The following is a 17,942-nucleotide window of genomic DNA, read 5'->3' on the forward strand; positions in this document are numbered from 1 at the left end:
TTTGTGTATAGCGTATGCGTGTCTGAGGATGCATGATTCTGTGTGTATTTGTGTGTACTTGTGTGTACTTGTGTGTGCGTGTCGGTCCATGAGGCATCACCAGCTTATGGATGAGTCATCCTCAAGTGCTCCAGTAGCATCATCTTTCTTTCGTCGCACATCTAACTTTCCCTTTTTCTCACTTTCTCTCATTCAGCCTTTTTCTCTTCAATTTGCTTCCTCTCTCTCTTTTTTTTTTTTTTTTGGGGGGGGGGGGGTTACGTTTTCTGTAAAACTAAACTGGCCCCTCCCACTGTGCAATCAGAGTGTTGAGATCATGTGTTTGCTGGTTTTATGGTCGAAACATTGCCTCAAGCACACATTTGCAGAACCACACGTACACAAATCCATAGAGTCATGGTGAAAAGAAATCATATTAGGACATAATAAAAAAAAAAAATCTAGTCCTTGCCTAGGACTCAGCGTGTTTGTAAATACCACCTGAAATAAGCAACACATGGCATTATTTATTTAACAAAAACTGGGCCATAATTCAGAAGCAGTGTGTAAAATCCCCATGCCCCCCATCCTCCAGTAGCAAGTATGACTTGTTTTCTGTATAACTTTATCAGTCTCTGACATGGTTATGGAAGAATTTGGCCCACTCTCCTTAAAACACTGCCTAATTTCATTTTAGTGGCACTCTCTTAAGATCCCAATACAGCATTTCAGGTTGGCAAAGAAACTCTTTGGTCTCATCTTGATTGATCCAGAAATCTTGTGGTTTGCTCAGATGTAGCTATGCAAACCTCAGCTGCTCTGCCATGTTCTTTTTAGAGTTACACAACTTTTTATGGGAAACCCTTCCAAACAGGTCATACTTGTTCAGTCTTTTTCCAATTACACTGGCATGAACTTTAATATTTAACATGCAAACTGAGGCTTGTAGAGTCTGAGATGACTTCATTTTATTTTCCCCTTTCTCTGAGAATCACACTCAGGGTTCATTGGCACAACTACTTGTGTGAAGATTAGCAGCTATCTTGAATGTGTTTTTGTTTTTTGGGGTTTTTTTTATCTTATGAAAAACATTTCTCACTGTAAACCTTCTCACCGTAAATGACCTTAAAACCTTTCCAAGACTTATTCGCAGCTTGAATTCCTTCTTTCAGATCATTGCTAAAAGTGTCTCTTTTGCATTTTGTTAATACACAGACAGTGTTGGATCATCAAATTGCAAAAGCATCTGCTTTTATAGAGATATTCGCACTTACTAATGATCAATTAAACAAGCGTATTTGATTAGCAGCACCCTTGGAACAATGGAAGCTTCGGTGAACTTAGTTTTTTACACTAATCAAACTGGCTAGTATTAGCTGATAACTCCTCTGTTGATAAAACCAGCATGGTAACATCCATGGCTTCAAAATGCAAGTCCACAATTGTAGTTCTTGAGTATCCTTATAGTGGCTACAACCATATTCCATAATGCTTTTGAAAGGGCTGCATGGAGTTGTTGGTTCACTAGTCAAAATGATTGGCCTTGTGTGTTTCATCCTGCTAAACTGTCTACTACCTGTATAGCCTACTCTAGACTGACATCTGATATCAGTCTCTAATATTTAACAAAAACATGAATGTGTATACTAGGTCTGTTTTTTATGAGAACTGTTAATAACTATCGGGCAATATGTTGCCTTTTTGTTATTTCTTTTTAATGTTCTTTGGATGCTTTCATGAGCACCTCTGACTTGCACTGATTTCATGTAACCCAAAAGTATCCCTTCTCAAATGTAACTAATACATATAGAACTATTACCATAACCTTATCCTAACCCAACCTAAGCTTAAACTTAATCCATCCATCCATCTATCCATTTTCTCCTCAATCTAGTGATTGACATTATAGGGGCTTACTGTTGTCGCTAAAATAAACAATGACTGCACTGTCTCATGTGTACATACACACAAGCGGGTGTGTGCAAGCTCACATAGCACAGTTCAGGGTGAGCAGATCATCTTGGTATGAAAGAGCCTCATTGCACTGCTTTCAACACACACACAGAGAGTTGGGCAGAAGCGAAATACCCCCTGCCTGAAGATATGTGTGTGTGTGGGGGTGTGGGTTTGTGTCTGTGTCCATATTTCCATGGTATTCAAGTACAAGAAAAAAAGCCACAATGTGTCAGTATGAGTTGTGCATGCATATGTGGTTAAGCGGTTCGGAGGCTTGATGTTTCAATAAACAACAAGTGACTTCTCATTTACCGCTTGTGCAAGGCTTGACTGTAAGACACAGGCACACAGGCACAGAACTGCACCTCATGGCTGCCTTTACGTCTGAGTCACAAAGCTATTAGATAGCTGGCTACGAACGGACTTCTTTCTCTCCAGCATTCTTCTCTTCGTAACCAAACGAGTCCCATTATAAACACTTACACTGAAGTGCCATCACCCCGTCATCGCACACATATGAAGGTCTATGTGTGTGTCTAAAGTTTACTACTTTCTCCTCTTGCGCGTTTTCTTTCTTTCTTCTCATCATGAGTTTGTCCTGTTCAAGTAATGGGCTAACTAATAAAACACACGCAGGCTGAAGTGTTTCCCGGAGGCATTCCTCAGCTAAAAAAGTTATGGTATGACCGAGTTTCCACTAGAATTTTAGACTTTCAGGACAAAACATTATCTGGAATACTGGGAAGCCATGTGGCATTTACAACTGGAAGTTTTCCCAGACTAGGATAGAGTTGATGGGGGACAGTAGGGAAAATTAGGGAAAACCACAGACTACTGTTTATACTAATGTCGACAAGAGAAGAGAAGTAAATTTAATGACTAGTAGATACGATCTGCTCAGTAGACCTGAATAAAACAATATTGAGATCAGTGATTCACTAAAATGCAAAGCCCATAAAATAGCAAAGTAAGTCTAGCTTTAACTGGTAGCCCAGACTTAGACACAGTCTTCTTTATGGTATAATAGCTTTTCTGTTTAAGACACTTTTTGCCCTTCTGTATAAGGATTACATGCAGAGATTGCCAGAAGTCTGACCTCTGTGTGTTCAACATTTATCTGCTCTGTCTTGCCTCGTGCATGGGCTTCAGTAAATCAACTGGCATAAGCTTGCTTAGCATCATCTTGAGAGCAATGTAAAGCAGTGGATCCAGGACACACAGAGTTTTGTCACTGCGCAACAATGAGCTGATCTTAGAGCTTAATCCAGGAAATGTTGGGTATAACTCAGAGAGTATTAGGAAGGTTCAGATGGGGACAGAACAAAAAAGTGTATGCATGTGGTTGACGCTACCTAATGAATAGCGCCCACTATTGCTTTGTAACCTCTAAACTAAATAAACGTGTATTAGTCCATCATAGCATAAGAAATCACCATAAGAAATTTGTGCTACACACAGAGACTAGGTCACATATGCTTTTGTGATTAGTATTTTATTTTATTGCTATGAAAGATGGAAGTTGCTTTATGGCTACAACTATGTTGGTTACTTGAAATCAGAATTACTTATTAACCATTAGAGGATAGGAGGGGTAGCTAATGCTACCAACCCTTATTAGCAAGGATAATCCAAGAATGTGCTGGTACATTGTACAGACGCCTGCTAATTAGTGCTAAGTAACATGCTTCTTAGCCATGCTGTTGCACTTCTGCTTTGGCTTCATTTTTGAGCTTTGTAGCCCAACTCAAGTAACAAGATAATAACTTTTGGAAGACCGCTGTTCAGCAATGGATCTTCTAAGACTTAAACAATCAATTTTTATGCATTTTGTGGGCCATGTGGAACCAGAATTTAAATCTTTATAAAAAAAATACTTCAGTCTTACAAGTCTTACCCTGCAGCTAAACTGTACAGTTAGAACTCATCAAAATGACTCTGAATATGTCATTTGCAAACAAAGAAAGCGAACAAATAAATGCTATGTGACAGAGCATGAAAAAAGAGAAAAGGCAGAAAAAAGCAGATGAAAGACAGGCTGAAAAAAGACAAACGGACAGACGGGCAGAGTGACAGAGAGCGAGAGAAAGACTAAAAAGAGAGACTAAGTTTAGCATTCCCCCTGAGGACTCCTCTCAGGTTCCTCTGCTCTTTTCAACGTCCTCCTCTCCTCCCTTTCTTCCTGCCTCCTCCCTCTTACAATCCATCACAAAATAATTAACTTGCTATAAGTGAAATTAATTCCACTAATTGGTTTTAAAGGTATTTTTGGAAAGGAAAAAGGATGAGGAGGAGAGTGATATCTCTGAGTGTGCGTGTGTGTGTGTGTGCGCGAGAGCAATAGAGACAGAGAGAGACAGCGTGTAAGACAGTAGGAGCGCATGGTAGCTATTCACCCAATCATGCCATACCAGGGAGGATGTGACCTAGCCTAACAGGAAGTGAACTTGATGAACTTAATGAGCAAATAAGCGGAAACCGACTATCCGGACGGATGGATGCTGGCAGTGAACAAACACTTTTCATGTTAAAATCTCTTTTTTCCTGATGTTTTTTCTCTGCCATCTCTAGATCTATACTTTGTCTTTCTTCTACTTGTTTTTTCTGTCTTTTAGACTTCAGTTAAACAGTTGTTTTCATACAACAATGCATTCTACTCCTGTCGATTTGCAGTAAAGGGCTTATCTTTGAATACCCGAGGTCTGATCGCGAGAGAGAAGAAGGCTTTCGTTTTCAGATGATCCTTGAGTGAATAGGGAGGAGAAAATGACAGTGAAGGCTTTTCAAGTAGCTTCAAAGCTAACGTGAAACGGACTGAAATAGAATCTTAAGTTGTCCAAAGAGATATTTTTGTCTTGGTTTTCTTTTCATTTTTGACAACTTATTGATGCATTAAGGACACAAAATGGGAACACAAATCCCTAACACATAAGCCAACCTATTAAAAAGCAGATAACTGAATCAGGTGATTTGTGCAGATATAAATTCTTGTTTTTTAAATTAGCTAAATGTCTGCATTTAGCATATGATATATGTTATGATAACATATTATAACCTGCTAATATTTTATATCTATAGTGTATTAGTTAATCACAATGAAAATAAAGTACAATATAACCTTCTAATGGTGATGTTGTTTAACTGTGTGAATGTAAAACAGCACAAAGGGGTATGTGATGGGAAAACATCAACGTGAGCTGTGAAGTTTGCTAGAGTAATAATGATCATACTTCCAAATGTTCTTGTGGCATGCTATGCTACTTAGAGCATTCCTTAGTTCAGGAAGGCCATGAAGTCAGGCTAGTTCTCCAGTCCCAACAAATCAGCTGATAACAGCTAACCTGAGTGCTTACCCACATTAGCTTATGGCTCAACGGACACCTTTCTATGCATCCAGCTGATAAAGCTAATAGATTTACTACTACTTAACCTGCTTTAGCCTCCTTACCTTTCCTGTGCCTATGCAAGCCACTTTTCAAACCTGTCCCAAGCCTTTTAATATGATTATGCAATCTGCAATGAAACAGTAGAACAAAGGAAAGAATAAAGCAACACACAGTTATTCATCTATCCATCCATCAATGCATCCATCCAGGCAACCAAGCTAACCAGACAGACAGACAGACAGACTAAGCAGAGAAACCTAGACCTCATTTTCCTCCAGCAAACTCCACTCACGTGTCATAGACCTATCCCTACCCCAGGGCCTCCTCCTGGTAGGACATGCCAGAACACCTCACCCAGGAGGAGCCCAGGAGCCTAGCTAACCTTCATAGCAAACTAATTTCCTCCACTTGAATCTTCTATCTCATGCTTTTGGTATTCACCCAGAGCTTGTGATCATAGGTGAAGGCAGGGATTTAAATCAGTGGGAAAATCTGCAGCTTTGCTTTACCACTCAGCTCTGTTTTCTCTTCAATGCACCACTGCAGACCCTGAGATAATTGAAATCCTCCACTTGGGAGAGCAATTCGTCCCTGACCCAGAGTGGGGACTCCATCCTATCTGGGAACCATGGCCTTAGACATGGAAGTGCTAATTCTCATTCCTGCCATTTCACACTCAGCTATGAACTGCTCTAGCAGTGGAGAAACGCAAAAAGCAAAGACGAAATCCTGAGACAACCAAAGAAGCTTCCACATACAGTCATTTGCACAGTGAAGTACTATATATTAAAGCTATCCCTTCAGTGTCCACCATCTGTTTTTGGGGGTTACCACCATGACAGGCACCAACTACCTTGTAGCTGCATCTCAGCCCAGCAACTTTAGCAATAGAGGCGCTGAACGTGGCCATTTCGGATTCAACATCCTCAGTCTCCCTTGGAATTGTTGTCAAAGCTCTGTCAGAGGGGGGAGTGGAAGATCTCACAGATGCGGGCTTCTGCCAGGCGTTTCCAACACACCCTCGCTATACGTTTGGATGACCCAGGTCTGTCCAGCATCCTCCCCTGCCACTTGATCCAACTCCCTACCAGGTGGTGACCTCTCTTCATCCGAGTGTCCAGAACAAACATATAACACCGGGAAAAACTCCAATGTACAAACAGCGAGCCGAGGGGCTACAAGATTTCGACCCCAGCCCACTGCCTCTCACCAAGGGCAACTTCAGACTGAGCCAGAGTCCAGCTCCTCTCTGGGAGACTGGTTCCAGAGTCAAAACCTTGCGTTGAGGTGACCTTGACTATATCTAGCCAACTATATCTTCTCCACCAGAGAGTTGATGTTCCATGTCCCAATCGCTAGTCTTGGTATCGCAACACACGCAACACACCCCGCACCTGACCCTACGGCGCCTCCTGCAGGTGGTGGGAATACAGAATGTTAGGCCCATGTGACTTTTTCAGGCTGTGCCCGGCTGGGCCCCATGGACTAAGGCTTGGCCACCAGGCACTCACCCTTGGGCGCCCCCCTCAAGCCTGGCTCCAGGCTTTCACTCCTAGATGTTTTTTAATAAGTCTTTATGTGATCCCTCACCTCACAATGAGATACAAGCGGCGGAAACAAGCTTTCTCCAAAGGGTGGCTGGCCTCCCCATTAGAGATAGGGTGAAGAGCTTGGCCATCTGGAAGGGGCTAAGAGTAGAGCCGCTACTCCTCCATGTTGAAAGGAGCCAATTGAGGTGGTTTGGGCATGTGACAAGGATGCCTCCTGGGCGACTTGTTCTGGACATCTCCCACTGGGAGTACGCTACGGTGGCGAGATTATATCTCTCAGTTGGCCTGGGAATGCCTTGGTGTTCCCCCGGACAAGCTGGAGGAGGTGGCCGGGGGAGGGATATCTAAGCTTCTCAGTTTAGGCTGTTGCCCCAGCGACCCATCAGCGGATAAGCAGAAAAAAATGGGTGGATGGATATTAAAGCCAATAAATAAATAAGGTATGAGGTTATTTGGTGACAAAAAAACCTGTTAAGAGTAGCATGAATGTGGCAGTATTTTGTAATTTCACAGTGATTTAACCAATAACAGACAATATTACACAGAGCATCATGTCATGTCATTGATGCCTGCTTTGTTCAGTATGAGGGTCTTATTGTTGTTCTTCGTATGGAAGAGTACAGAGGTCTAAGAACAGAGATGTTATCAAATCTACATTACCACAGATAACTAAAGTGGTTCTGATTGGACTAATAATTACACTGTTTACATTGATTTGACTTATTTTACCCTCTGTTTTTATTACATTAAGAAATTATTAATAAAAAAAACTTGAACACATAATAATTCCTTAGCTTCGCAGTCAGCAACACTCTTATTCAAATGAATGTGGTTGCTCTGTTGTTTGCTCTGTTGAGTTCAAAACCGGCATAGCAGAGACAAGAATAGGGCTTCCAGTAAGCCAAAAGTGTATCTTAGGAATTCTAAATGCATCCAGCTGCACTGCTGCCCAGGTATGACTTTAAATGTGTGTTTTGTCAGCCATCCAAACACAATTTACCGAGTCCGTTTAATAGCACCCTTGCCCTTCCTGTATCTTGACATGGAGAACACAGGGCAACTAAACTGTGTGCATTTTTGTGTGGGGGCTTTTTCCTTTGTTTGTTCGTTTGTTCATTTGTTTGTTTTGTTGGTAACCAGATTCCTTCCCTGCCTTCCTTCACTTGCTTTGCTCACACGTCATACAGCCCTTAACTCTCACCTTTCACTCTTCATTATTTTCACCTATTTTGTTTCTGTCTTTGCTGTCAAACCCCGCTCCTACCGCCTGATGACTTTCACTGATGTTTTCGTTATCTCTTTACGTTCTTCATTCTTTAAAGCTCTTTCTTCCTCCCTGCTTTCTCTGACTGATTCGCTGCAACATATGCAACCACTTCCCTCCCTCTCTTTCTCTCTCTCTCGAACACACACACACACAGACTAATTACAGAAGGAGGAGAAAGGAAGAAGGAAAATAAAAGAGAACTAGTCTGGGTGAGCGAGAGGGGAGGTGAGAGAAAGGGCAGGAAAAGAGAGAAGGATAGAAAAAAGAGAGATAAGGAAAGTGGGTGAAGGGGTCCTTGGGGTGAATTATTCATCTTACTCCATGACACCTGAGGGCAATCTACCTCTCTGTGAGTCACCAAGTTAAAGAGAGAGAGAGAGAGCAGACTGTATGAGTCAGACATGCCCAAGAGGATATTAACACCTGTGTGTGTGTGTGTCTGCGCGTGTGCATGTGTGTCCTGCAGCGTATTGTCCCCTAAGCCTATCATGTGCCACCTACATACGGAGACCATCTAAAGTGTAACCTGTGGCTGTCACTCACACAGACACATACTCAAGCACACACATATCCTCGGAGTCAGTAATAAGCTAGGTCAGCGCAGCACACAGTGTAAATCTTACCCACGCTGAGCCACAGCCGTAAGCAGTGCTAGCATTAAACAGCAGGGGGAATAAACTCGCACACACAGACAGATGAAAAACACGCGCACGAAACTGGCTCGTGTTCTCAAGCATCACACATGTCATCTTTCCATTAGCCGCATTTCAATTAATAACCGCCATCATCCTCTTTGCGTGTAATACGGTATAATCTGGTGTCTCCACTCAGGCTCTCAGACCTCTCTAACTGTTGACTGGATCACCGACATTCATCAGCATCAAGCCCACTGCTGCTTGAATTATTAAACACGCGTATTTCTTACATCCCAAAGCAAAAAGAAAAAAAAATCAATTCTGGGGAGGCTGTAAAACTGTTGCAGTTCATCTGAAGCTTTTAATTGGTGCTGCTGTCTAAAGTAAATTGCAGTGATTTAGTGGAGGCAGAGTGTCTTGCTCAAAGAGACTAATAGCATAGCAGCTGATAGACAGATTATTTAATTCTGGGATTGATCCTGTCAGTTTGTACAGGATCACCACACCGAACTCCTGAGACTTTCGTAAGACATGATGTTTAAAGGTAATTCAAGGTTCAAAAAGTTACCCAAAGATCGATAATGCTGCAATTTGAATTGATCATGGGGTAGCTTTTTTTAAAAAAAAGAGAAAAAAGGTGATTTAATGACATAATTTAACTACAAATGGAAAACTTTCCAAGCACACGCACGCATACACACACACACACATGCATGCACCCACAGATATTGGAAACAAAGCTGTAATGCAGTGTCTTGCTGAGATGCTGAAAAAAGACAAGAAGCTTTTTGATGTCTCTGTTTGTCTTTTGGCTTCTTTATATGCGTTCCACTTTCCCTGGCACTGAGCGTGACTTCCCTTCTGAAATTAACCAGGCAGCCCAAAAATAATCCACCGCTAGAGAGAAAGAGTGATGGGTGAAAGGAGAGAGGGAGAGGGAGCGAGAGGATGGGTGGGGGTGAGAAAACAGGGTGGTGAAAACTAAAGATGAAAAGAAATAAAGCCAAGCAAAATGATAAAACAGACAAAAAAGAAACTAAAGAGGCAGAGTGAAAGCAAGAAGTGGAGACAATGACAATGTGCAGAAGTGACAGACTCTATCCTGTGCGTGAATTTATTAGCATTCCTTTCCTCGCTGTTTCATATAATCTGCTGGCTGATCTGTTCTAATGCACATCCAGACAAGACACGGTCAAATTTTTATTCCAAATTAGGTCATCCTTGTTTTGGAGATACTCCTTAGCAGTTTATAGAGCAGGTGACAAGGTTAGAGTTACTATGTCCGAGCTTGAAGGCATGGCTTGACTGGAAAAATGGTGGGTCGCGATCTATGCTTGCTGCTAAAAGTGGTGGTAATCAAGCATCTTGGAGTCAAGCCAATATGCAATGCAAGCACAACCTAAGTGTGGAGGGGGAGTATGGGATATGAGATGCCTTCTTAGTGCCACTCCATGGAGGTTGGTGTTAGATTGTGTCAGCTAGAGAGGGATGCTACATCCTCCTCTTTCACTATAAGCTAACTGACGATGCTCTGGGCATCAGAAAAGATGAAGCAGGAGTAAAACAGCTCACTTGTTTGCTATGTTTAGTTTTCCAACCCTGGCTGAAGCGCAAGTGGTTCAAGTAAGTCTCTACACCCAACTAAAAGGTGGGTATAAAATAGTGTCAGAGCTCAGAAGGACACCATGCTGCTTTGTGCAACCAACAGTCTAACTTCTAAATTCTCAATAAGCAGGAATTCACTAATTTGCCTGGAACGATAGAATGTGTACATTATTCAGTCTAACAAAGGATTATTAAATATTTTAAGAGCTCTTTGTTCAATTAATGTAGGTACTTAAGTTGTCAGGTAAATATAATCAAGTAAAGAGCACAATATTTTCCTCTTAAATATTTTACTGTATAGGAATAAAGCATCAAAACACTGAAAAAATTCAAGTAATGAGTAATAAGTACATGAGTCAGCTTGGATTTTAGATGGCACACTCTGTGCTATGAGCTACTCCATCAAAGTAAACACAAAAGAAGTCTAAATTATCTTCATCTTGGTGCATAAATTGTGCAAATAGACACGCGTACCCCACACCCTAAGTGTCTGCCCAGTATTTCAGGAGGACACTGCTGAGGAGAATGTTGTGACAGCCACGCTGCTGCTGTGGCTGTTACCCACACATAGATAAGCCGCAGAAAATGGAAAGGCTGATTATTCTGCTGGTTCAATTATTGGACAAAGAAAGAATCCTCGGCCTGCACTTTTGAAAAGTTGAAAAGCTGAATATGGAGCACTGAAAGTTCACAGTGGAACACGAGGACCTTTATTCAAGGAGCATTACCTCCAGAAATGACAAAGAAATTACGGAAAATGCATGAAACCCATTAAGCACCCATTAAAAATGGATACATGCAAGGGGGGGAAAAAGGATTACAAATGCCAGCTGTGGCGAGATTCTAAATACAAACCTCAAATAAACATCATGCTAACGAATGACTGATTCTAAAGAACGCTTTCAACTCCGACATGCATTAATATTTTCATCAGTTTCTCCTAAGGCTGCAGACCGCAAGCAGAATCATTTTCCAAGTAAGCATCAAGAAACAGCCCTCACAAATCAAGGCGCTGCAGGTCTTCTTATTTGTGCGGAGACTTCAAAGCTGAAGTGGAGACAGAGATAACACGGCATCACATACACATACACACACACACACACACACCGTTTCAGGTGAACTACATGAAGCTGAATGTCACCTTCAAGAACGAGAAGCCCGGGTGTAGTAATTTGCAATGCACGGCTAGCTCTGCCTGCACTTTCTATTAGTGCTCCACAGAGTACATCCACATTCGCATAATAGTGTATTCTGCACGGCTTTAGTTAAGAAAAACCCAGCTACATGTGCCTAAACACAAAGCACATGTGCTCACACAAACACAGACGCACATTCATATTTTTCCGTGATAATCTAACAGAGATGTCTTTATAATTAATGGATTAATCAAGCAGTAATGAAAGTGGAGTGGCTCCACACGGCGCTGATTAACACAGATGATGGAGGGGGAATGGGGAAAACTCTGCGTCTATGCTTCGTTAATACTAACAGTGGTAGCTATGGGAGAAGCCTCCATGTTTGGCTCCTACAGTGCAGTGGGAGAGAGTGACAGCCTGATTGAGTGCATGTGTGTTTGTATGTGCGGGAACATAAATGATAACAGTGTCGCACAGAGAGAGAGAAAGTAAGTTTTCTTCCGGCTTCCGCTGTCTGTTTAATCAAGTGACACTGTGTATGTCTATATGTGCGTGTGTGTGTGTGTGTGTTTGTGTGCGTGTGTAATCACAGTGACTTTCTCTTCCCAATTACAGCTTTAATCCATCAGCTGGCTGTTGCTATGGTGTTTCTCTCTCCACCCAATCAAAGCGATGCGAGTGAGCACGCTCAGAGAGGAGAATCATAAGACAACTCCAACAATAATCTTGGTACAATGAACAAAGGGATGATGGAAGTGGTGTTTTTTGTTTTTTTTAAAGGGGAGTTAATTATTAATAAGAGCAATAACAGTAAATACAATGTGGAGAAGAAAACAAGCAAACGCAAACACTCGGTCCATTCTTTGAGTGCGCAGGTTTCCAGAGCACAGACACTCAATGCCACGTTTCTCAGTTGCACTTTTTCATAGTTTAGTCAGTGGTTGTTGTGCTTAGTTGACTTAAACACGTCTCCTCTTCCAGGCATCTTTTTCATTTTTACCTACATTCGGGCAGGCAGGTCTGTTAGGAGAAAGTTCTGATTTACTACAACTGCACTGCTTGCACAGTTGCTTGCACTCATCCCAGGAGGAAGTGGCATGACTCGTGTGTGTGTGTGTGTGTGTGTGTGTGTGTGTGTGTGTGTGTGTGTAGGGATGATATAACAGCAGACACTAAGTAGTGGGACCAATTTTCCCTCCATATTGTGCATATTATGGATTCCCTCCCATGATGTCACTATTTCTGACTGCGCCTTTATGCCTGTTTATTTCTAGAATAGTACAAGCACGACTTCTGTGTTTACAGAGAAAATGATAATAATTCCAGATTTTCTCTGTCAGATTTTTTGGTTATCAAGTAAGGTATCTTTGAACAACAATATTTATTAAAAAAAGAAAAAGGAAAAAAAAAAACATTTTCAATGAGAAATAGAGAACATTAACAATACATTTCCATCCAATCATCTCCTTCACAGGGTGGGCTGGAGGCTATCCCAGCTGTCATGGGGTGATAGGGAGGGTACACCTTAGATAGGTTGCCAATCTTTTACAGGGCAAACACAGACAGTCATTTAACACATTCACACCTATGGCCAATTGCCAGTTGTCGTAGCCCAATGTCTTTGGACTGTGAGAAGAAGGTAGAGTACCCAGAGAAAACATGCAAACTCAACACAGAAAGGCCTCAGACTAGATTCAAACCCAGGACTTTCTTGCTGCCAATCACCACAATGCTCTAAATGGTGTCAATAAATAGAAACATGTTAAAACACACAAATTTCCCCCTAAAATGATGAAATCTTTAATTTAGCAATTACAGGACACACCCATCACATGCACACTAAAGCATCCATACCACAAATAGGAGGAAGAGGTGACGTCTATGCTAACTAACCAATAAAAGCATCCACTCTCGTAAGAACAAACAGTGGAGCAAATTGACTGCACATCATTTCCTGTCATTTTGTGCTGTATTAGAAAGGTCAGAGTGCTAGTTTAGATATTACTGTCCACGACAAAGTGCTTTTCATGAAGTGTATGCCATTTTATTGAACTATATTATTTACTATAAGTGAATAACCAGTGTCCAAACTCGGCCACATGCTGGCAACGTGTATAAAGTTTGCATGCGGTGTATGTAGAGTGAACGAAGGACTTGAGCAGCGCGGATATAGGTCAAGAAGAAGGCATGGTCACACAGAAACATACAGAGTGAGAAAGAATGGCAGGCACACAAAGAGTGTGTCAGGTGTCCCAACCTTGTCCACTTGACATTAAGGAGTTAAGATAGAATACGGCTGTCCTTACACAGGATGACAACTGCTCTGGTGGATGGAGCACCATGGCGCCGCTTGGCCATGCTCACAGCACGGGCAAAAATTTTGCTAATCAATAATGGAAAGTGTGAGTCAAAGCCTTAACAAAGTAAAAACGAGAGCCCAACAAATAGCAAGCATCGGGCATAAGAATTTGTATTTCACTGAAAAGAAAACAATTAACAACAATTAAAATAATAAAACTACACAGGCCTGCAATTTAAAGCCTTTCTGACTTCATAACGGCAGTAATATATCTCAGTTCTAAAGCTACCCATAACAAGAGGGCGTTAGTGGAAAAGAACAGAGAAGAATTGCCTGTCTTGCTCTCCCTGTCTTACATTCCTAAGTGGATTTATCATTTCCAGGCTCTGACCTGTCCTTCCTGACAGGGAGGCCCTGCTCTGACTCAGCCCTGCACATTACTGCTGACCCTGACCATGAAAAGTCTTTGACCAAATCACAGAACTTGTGATATTATACAGCAGCTCTAAGGCTGCTAAATGTGACTTTGACTCTGACCTGTGCTTACAGACCCCACCGCCTTCTTTTATACCACAATTCGATCAGAAGATGAGCAATGATGAAACGCATTCGGTCTAAATTTTTCACTTATTCAGAGATGAATTCACGAGAAGAAGAGATATCACTCTGTTGTGGGCAGTCTGATGTTTTTGTTTTCATGTGTGTTTCTCCTGACTCATTCACCTGCCTCCACACACACTAAACGAATACTGCTTTTGCTGTCAGGCCACTTCACACCTCTCTTTCACATCCATTTAAGCTGTACAGCTGTGTCATTATCAAGTCCTCCTATTTTTGTGCGATAGCCCGTTTCACACATCCTGGCACCTTTCTTCCTGCTTCTCCACCATCATTCCCTCCCTCTGCCTAGCCTTCATTCTTCCCTTTCTTGTCCCATCCCCCCCTCCATTTTGGCCACTGCTAGGCTGTCAGTATTTCTTTCCAACACCGTCTAATGCGCTGTCATGTTCCAATAAAAGTTGTGTGTGTCTCATTGTGTGTGTTCAAGTCAGTTTGTGTGACACAGCCAGTCGTAGGAAGCTTGGGTGATTAACTCTGATAGCCACCAGATGCCCAACATAGAGGTGCACTCTCTCTTGCACAGAGGTATGCACACACACACACACACATAAAAACTTTAAAATAGGAGATGGACATAAACTGAGACTGCAAAGAAAAAAAAGCAGAGTGCCATGTAAATAAGACAGAGCGAGTGAGGAGGAAAGAGGTGCATGTGTGTACACTATGAAGTTGCAACAACATGTACAGCAAGTGCTGACTTTGTACAACTTGGTTTTTTTTCAAAAAGCCCATGCTCCTTGTGAGGTTTGTTTTGGAGAACAAACAATACACGAGTGAAGGCAGATGACTGTCACTTTTTTTTTTTTCAGAATGGCTCGGATGTGACCCCAGATCAAAGCTTTGAGTGGCCAGATGCTGCAGATGTTGTTTGCTCTCTGGTATTTGCGCATGTCTGTATGTGTGTGACAGGACAGTACATCGCCGTGTGTGCATGCATGTGCTCCCCCCTAGTGTTAGCCTGTGTGTGTGTGTGTGTGTGTGTGTGTGTGTGTGTGTGTGTGTGTGTGTGTGTGTGTGTGTGTGTGTGTGTGTGTGTTCACTGGAAACTCGCTATCAGTCAAGCCTATCAGATTGAGCAGTCAAAAAGCAGCTGGCTCAGACTGTGGGACTCGATTGGTATTGCCTTTCTAAAACTGCCAAACACCGAAACCCTAGACCAGGGGTGGGCAATCTCAGTCCACGAGAGCCGGTGTCCCTGCAGGTTTTAGATCTCACCTTGGGTCAACACACCTGAATCACATGATTAGTTCGTTACCAGGCCTCTGGAGAACTTCAGGACATGTTGAGGAGCTAATTTAGCCATTTAAATCAGCTGTGTTGGTTCGAGGACACATCTAAAACCTGCAGGGACACCGGCCCTCGTGAACTGAGATTGCCCACCCCTGGTCTAGACTGTCATAACAACTGCTGTTGACGAAACACACAAAAAATATGAATATATGTACAATGACAGACATGATACAGTAATTTATTTTCAATTATCAGTGCAATATTTCCGTTTTATAAGTTGGAATGCATATCTAACAGAATTAGCGAGGCCCAACTACAATCTAAAACAGGAACCATTTAAATTATTTAAGGCAGTGCCTAAAACAGGGATCAAGGCCTCCTGTTTTCATTTCTGACTTCCGGAAGTCCATCCGTATATCAAATAAAATCCAAATTTCACAAATGCATGTATTTAAAATAGAAAATGAGCTTTAGTTTAAAGGGAACAAACCTCTTCTGTATGACTGCCTGCATGAGTGATGTGCAGTTGGCAAATATTATTGTAAGTAGGGGGCATGCTTGTTGACATGAAGTGAACGGGACTTCCTTTCATGGCCTGATCCTAATCAAAGCATCGCACTTGTTGCAGCTTATCGCAAATTATGTGCTTGTTTTACTGCAGCTGACTCCTACAGTGAGACTCAACCATATTTAGCCAAACTCAATTTGAGATCCCATGGTGAGGATGCTTCAAAGACCATTACCCCAATGATCTAGCATCTAAAAATGTATAATTGATTTTTTTTCTCTCGCCCTCTCTTTCTCACTCTCTCTCTTAGAGCCCAACCCACCTCAGCAAAACACCTTATGAACCACTCTACCAAGTTCCTCAACATCTGTGCTCCAATCAGCCTTACTGTGCTGCGACATCCAGCATCATTAACACTCAACAACCTGCTGTTATGTTGAGCTGTTAGCACTTGTAATAATTAGCATTAGCATAAGTTAAATGTGGAGAAAATTTGCATTTATTACTGTGCTGCTACACTGGGCTGTTGTTGGAGTTGAGCTGAAGAAAATTATGGGGAAGCTCGAAGCTGCTCAGTGGTAGTACCTACACAGCCAATGCTATTCTGGGGGAACATTAGCATATAGAAGCACTGGATATTAGTCCGCCATTTAAATATTCCACCCAGTGACTGACAACACACAGGGGAAAGTAGTGTTAAGTGGAATGTAATACTAAGACTGATTCACACATGTGATTGATAAAAGCAGTAGTTAGTCTAACAAGCACACAACATGTACTTTTACGAAAGAGAACAGCAATATCAGGTATCAAAAATAATGTTCTTTAATCTATGTTTTAAATGTGTCATATCTCACATGTAGATAGAAATTTTTCTGTTATGATTTTCTTAGAAAAATACTTCTCCTGAGCTTTTGAACGGAAGAATGCCCAGAGTCAAGCTAATCATAGAAAGGATAAGGAACTGAACACACAAGCAGAGGGTGATATTAACTACAGTTTTAAGATATCCAGGAAACAACTACAGCATAAAATTGAAACACATCTGTAATATATTTGTATGACTGGAAAATAGTGATTCCCAGAAGCAGGTGCTATTTTGTAAGAACTAAAATGATGGATGGAGTCAAGTTTATGCAACTGCTGGATGATATATTCAGTCTGGAGCACCCCAAGGCCAAGTGAAATGTGCTTAGAGGGAAAAGATGATGACGACGATGATGACGACATCGATGTCTAATATCTTTACCAATGTGTAACTGCAAACAGAAAGGCTTCAGGGGGGCAGTGGTTTCCAAATTATGCTGCAACACCTCCAACAATTGTTTTTCTCACTGAGCAAATTCTAATGTAAAGTACGGCCCACAAGGATTAACACTGTCGTTTCTGGGCAAGAAGTTTCTGGGTTCAAAGCTGCTGGCCGATGTCTTACTGTGTAGAGCCTGTATGGTCTCTGTTTGCCTGTGTGGGCTTTTTCCAGGTGTTCCAGTTTCCTCCCACAGTCCCAAAACATTCATGTCAGGTTAATTAGCAATACTAAATTGGCCGTAGGTTACTTGTGAGTGTGGATTGTTCTCTGTCTCTCTGTGTTAGCCCTGTGATAGGCTGGGGACCTGTCTAGTTTGAACCCTAAGCTCCAGTGACTTTGGTTGCATAACTGGTTAAGAAAATTAATGTGATGGAGAGATTTGTAGAAACACTACAAACTCAGTAATTACCAATCCTTTCATGCTGGACTAAATTTAATGTAGATTGAGTCAAACCCACAGCAAA

The 17,942-nt window shown here is 41.8% G+C and overlaps 1 protein-coding gene and 1 long non-coding RNA gene across 4 annotated transcripts in view; both read right to left on the reverse strand.

Annotated features, from left to right (window-relative positions):
• cacna1c (calcium channel, voltage-dependent, L type, alpha 1C subunit) overlaps positions 1-17,942 on the reverse strand; it is a 222,779-nt gene that overhangs the window by 174,716 nt on the left and 30,121 nt on the right. The gene's annotated exons all lie outside the window — the stretch shown is intronic.
• LOC146499562 (uncharacterized) overlaps positions 1-17,942 on the reverse strand; it is a 33,655-nt gene continuing 15,713 nt past the window's right edge. Inside the window, exon 2 of the long non-coding RNA XR_014870195.1 lies at positions 1-17,942. This exon is cut by the window's right edge and continues 12,060 nt beyond it. This is a non-coding gene — a long non-coding RNA (uncharacterized LOC146499562).

The sequence above is a fragment of the Neolamprologus multifasciatus genome, chromosome 17 (genome assembly GCF_963576455.1).
Source record: "Neolamprologus multifasciatus chromosome 17, fNeoMul1.2, whole genome shotgun sequence".
In the NCBI taxonomy this organism is placed as follows: domain Eukaryota; kingdom Metazoa; phylum Chordata; class Actinopteri; order Cichliformes; family Cichlidae; genus Neolamprologus; species Neolamprologus multifasciatus.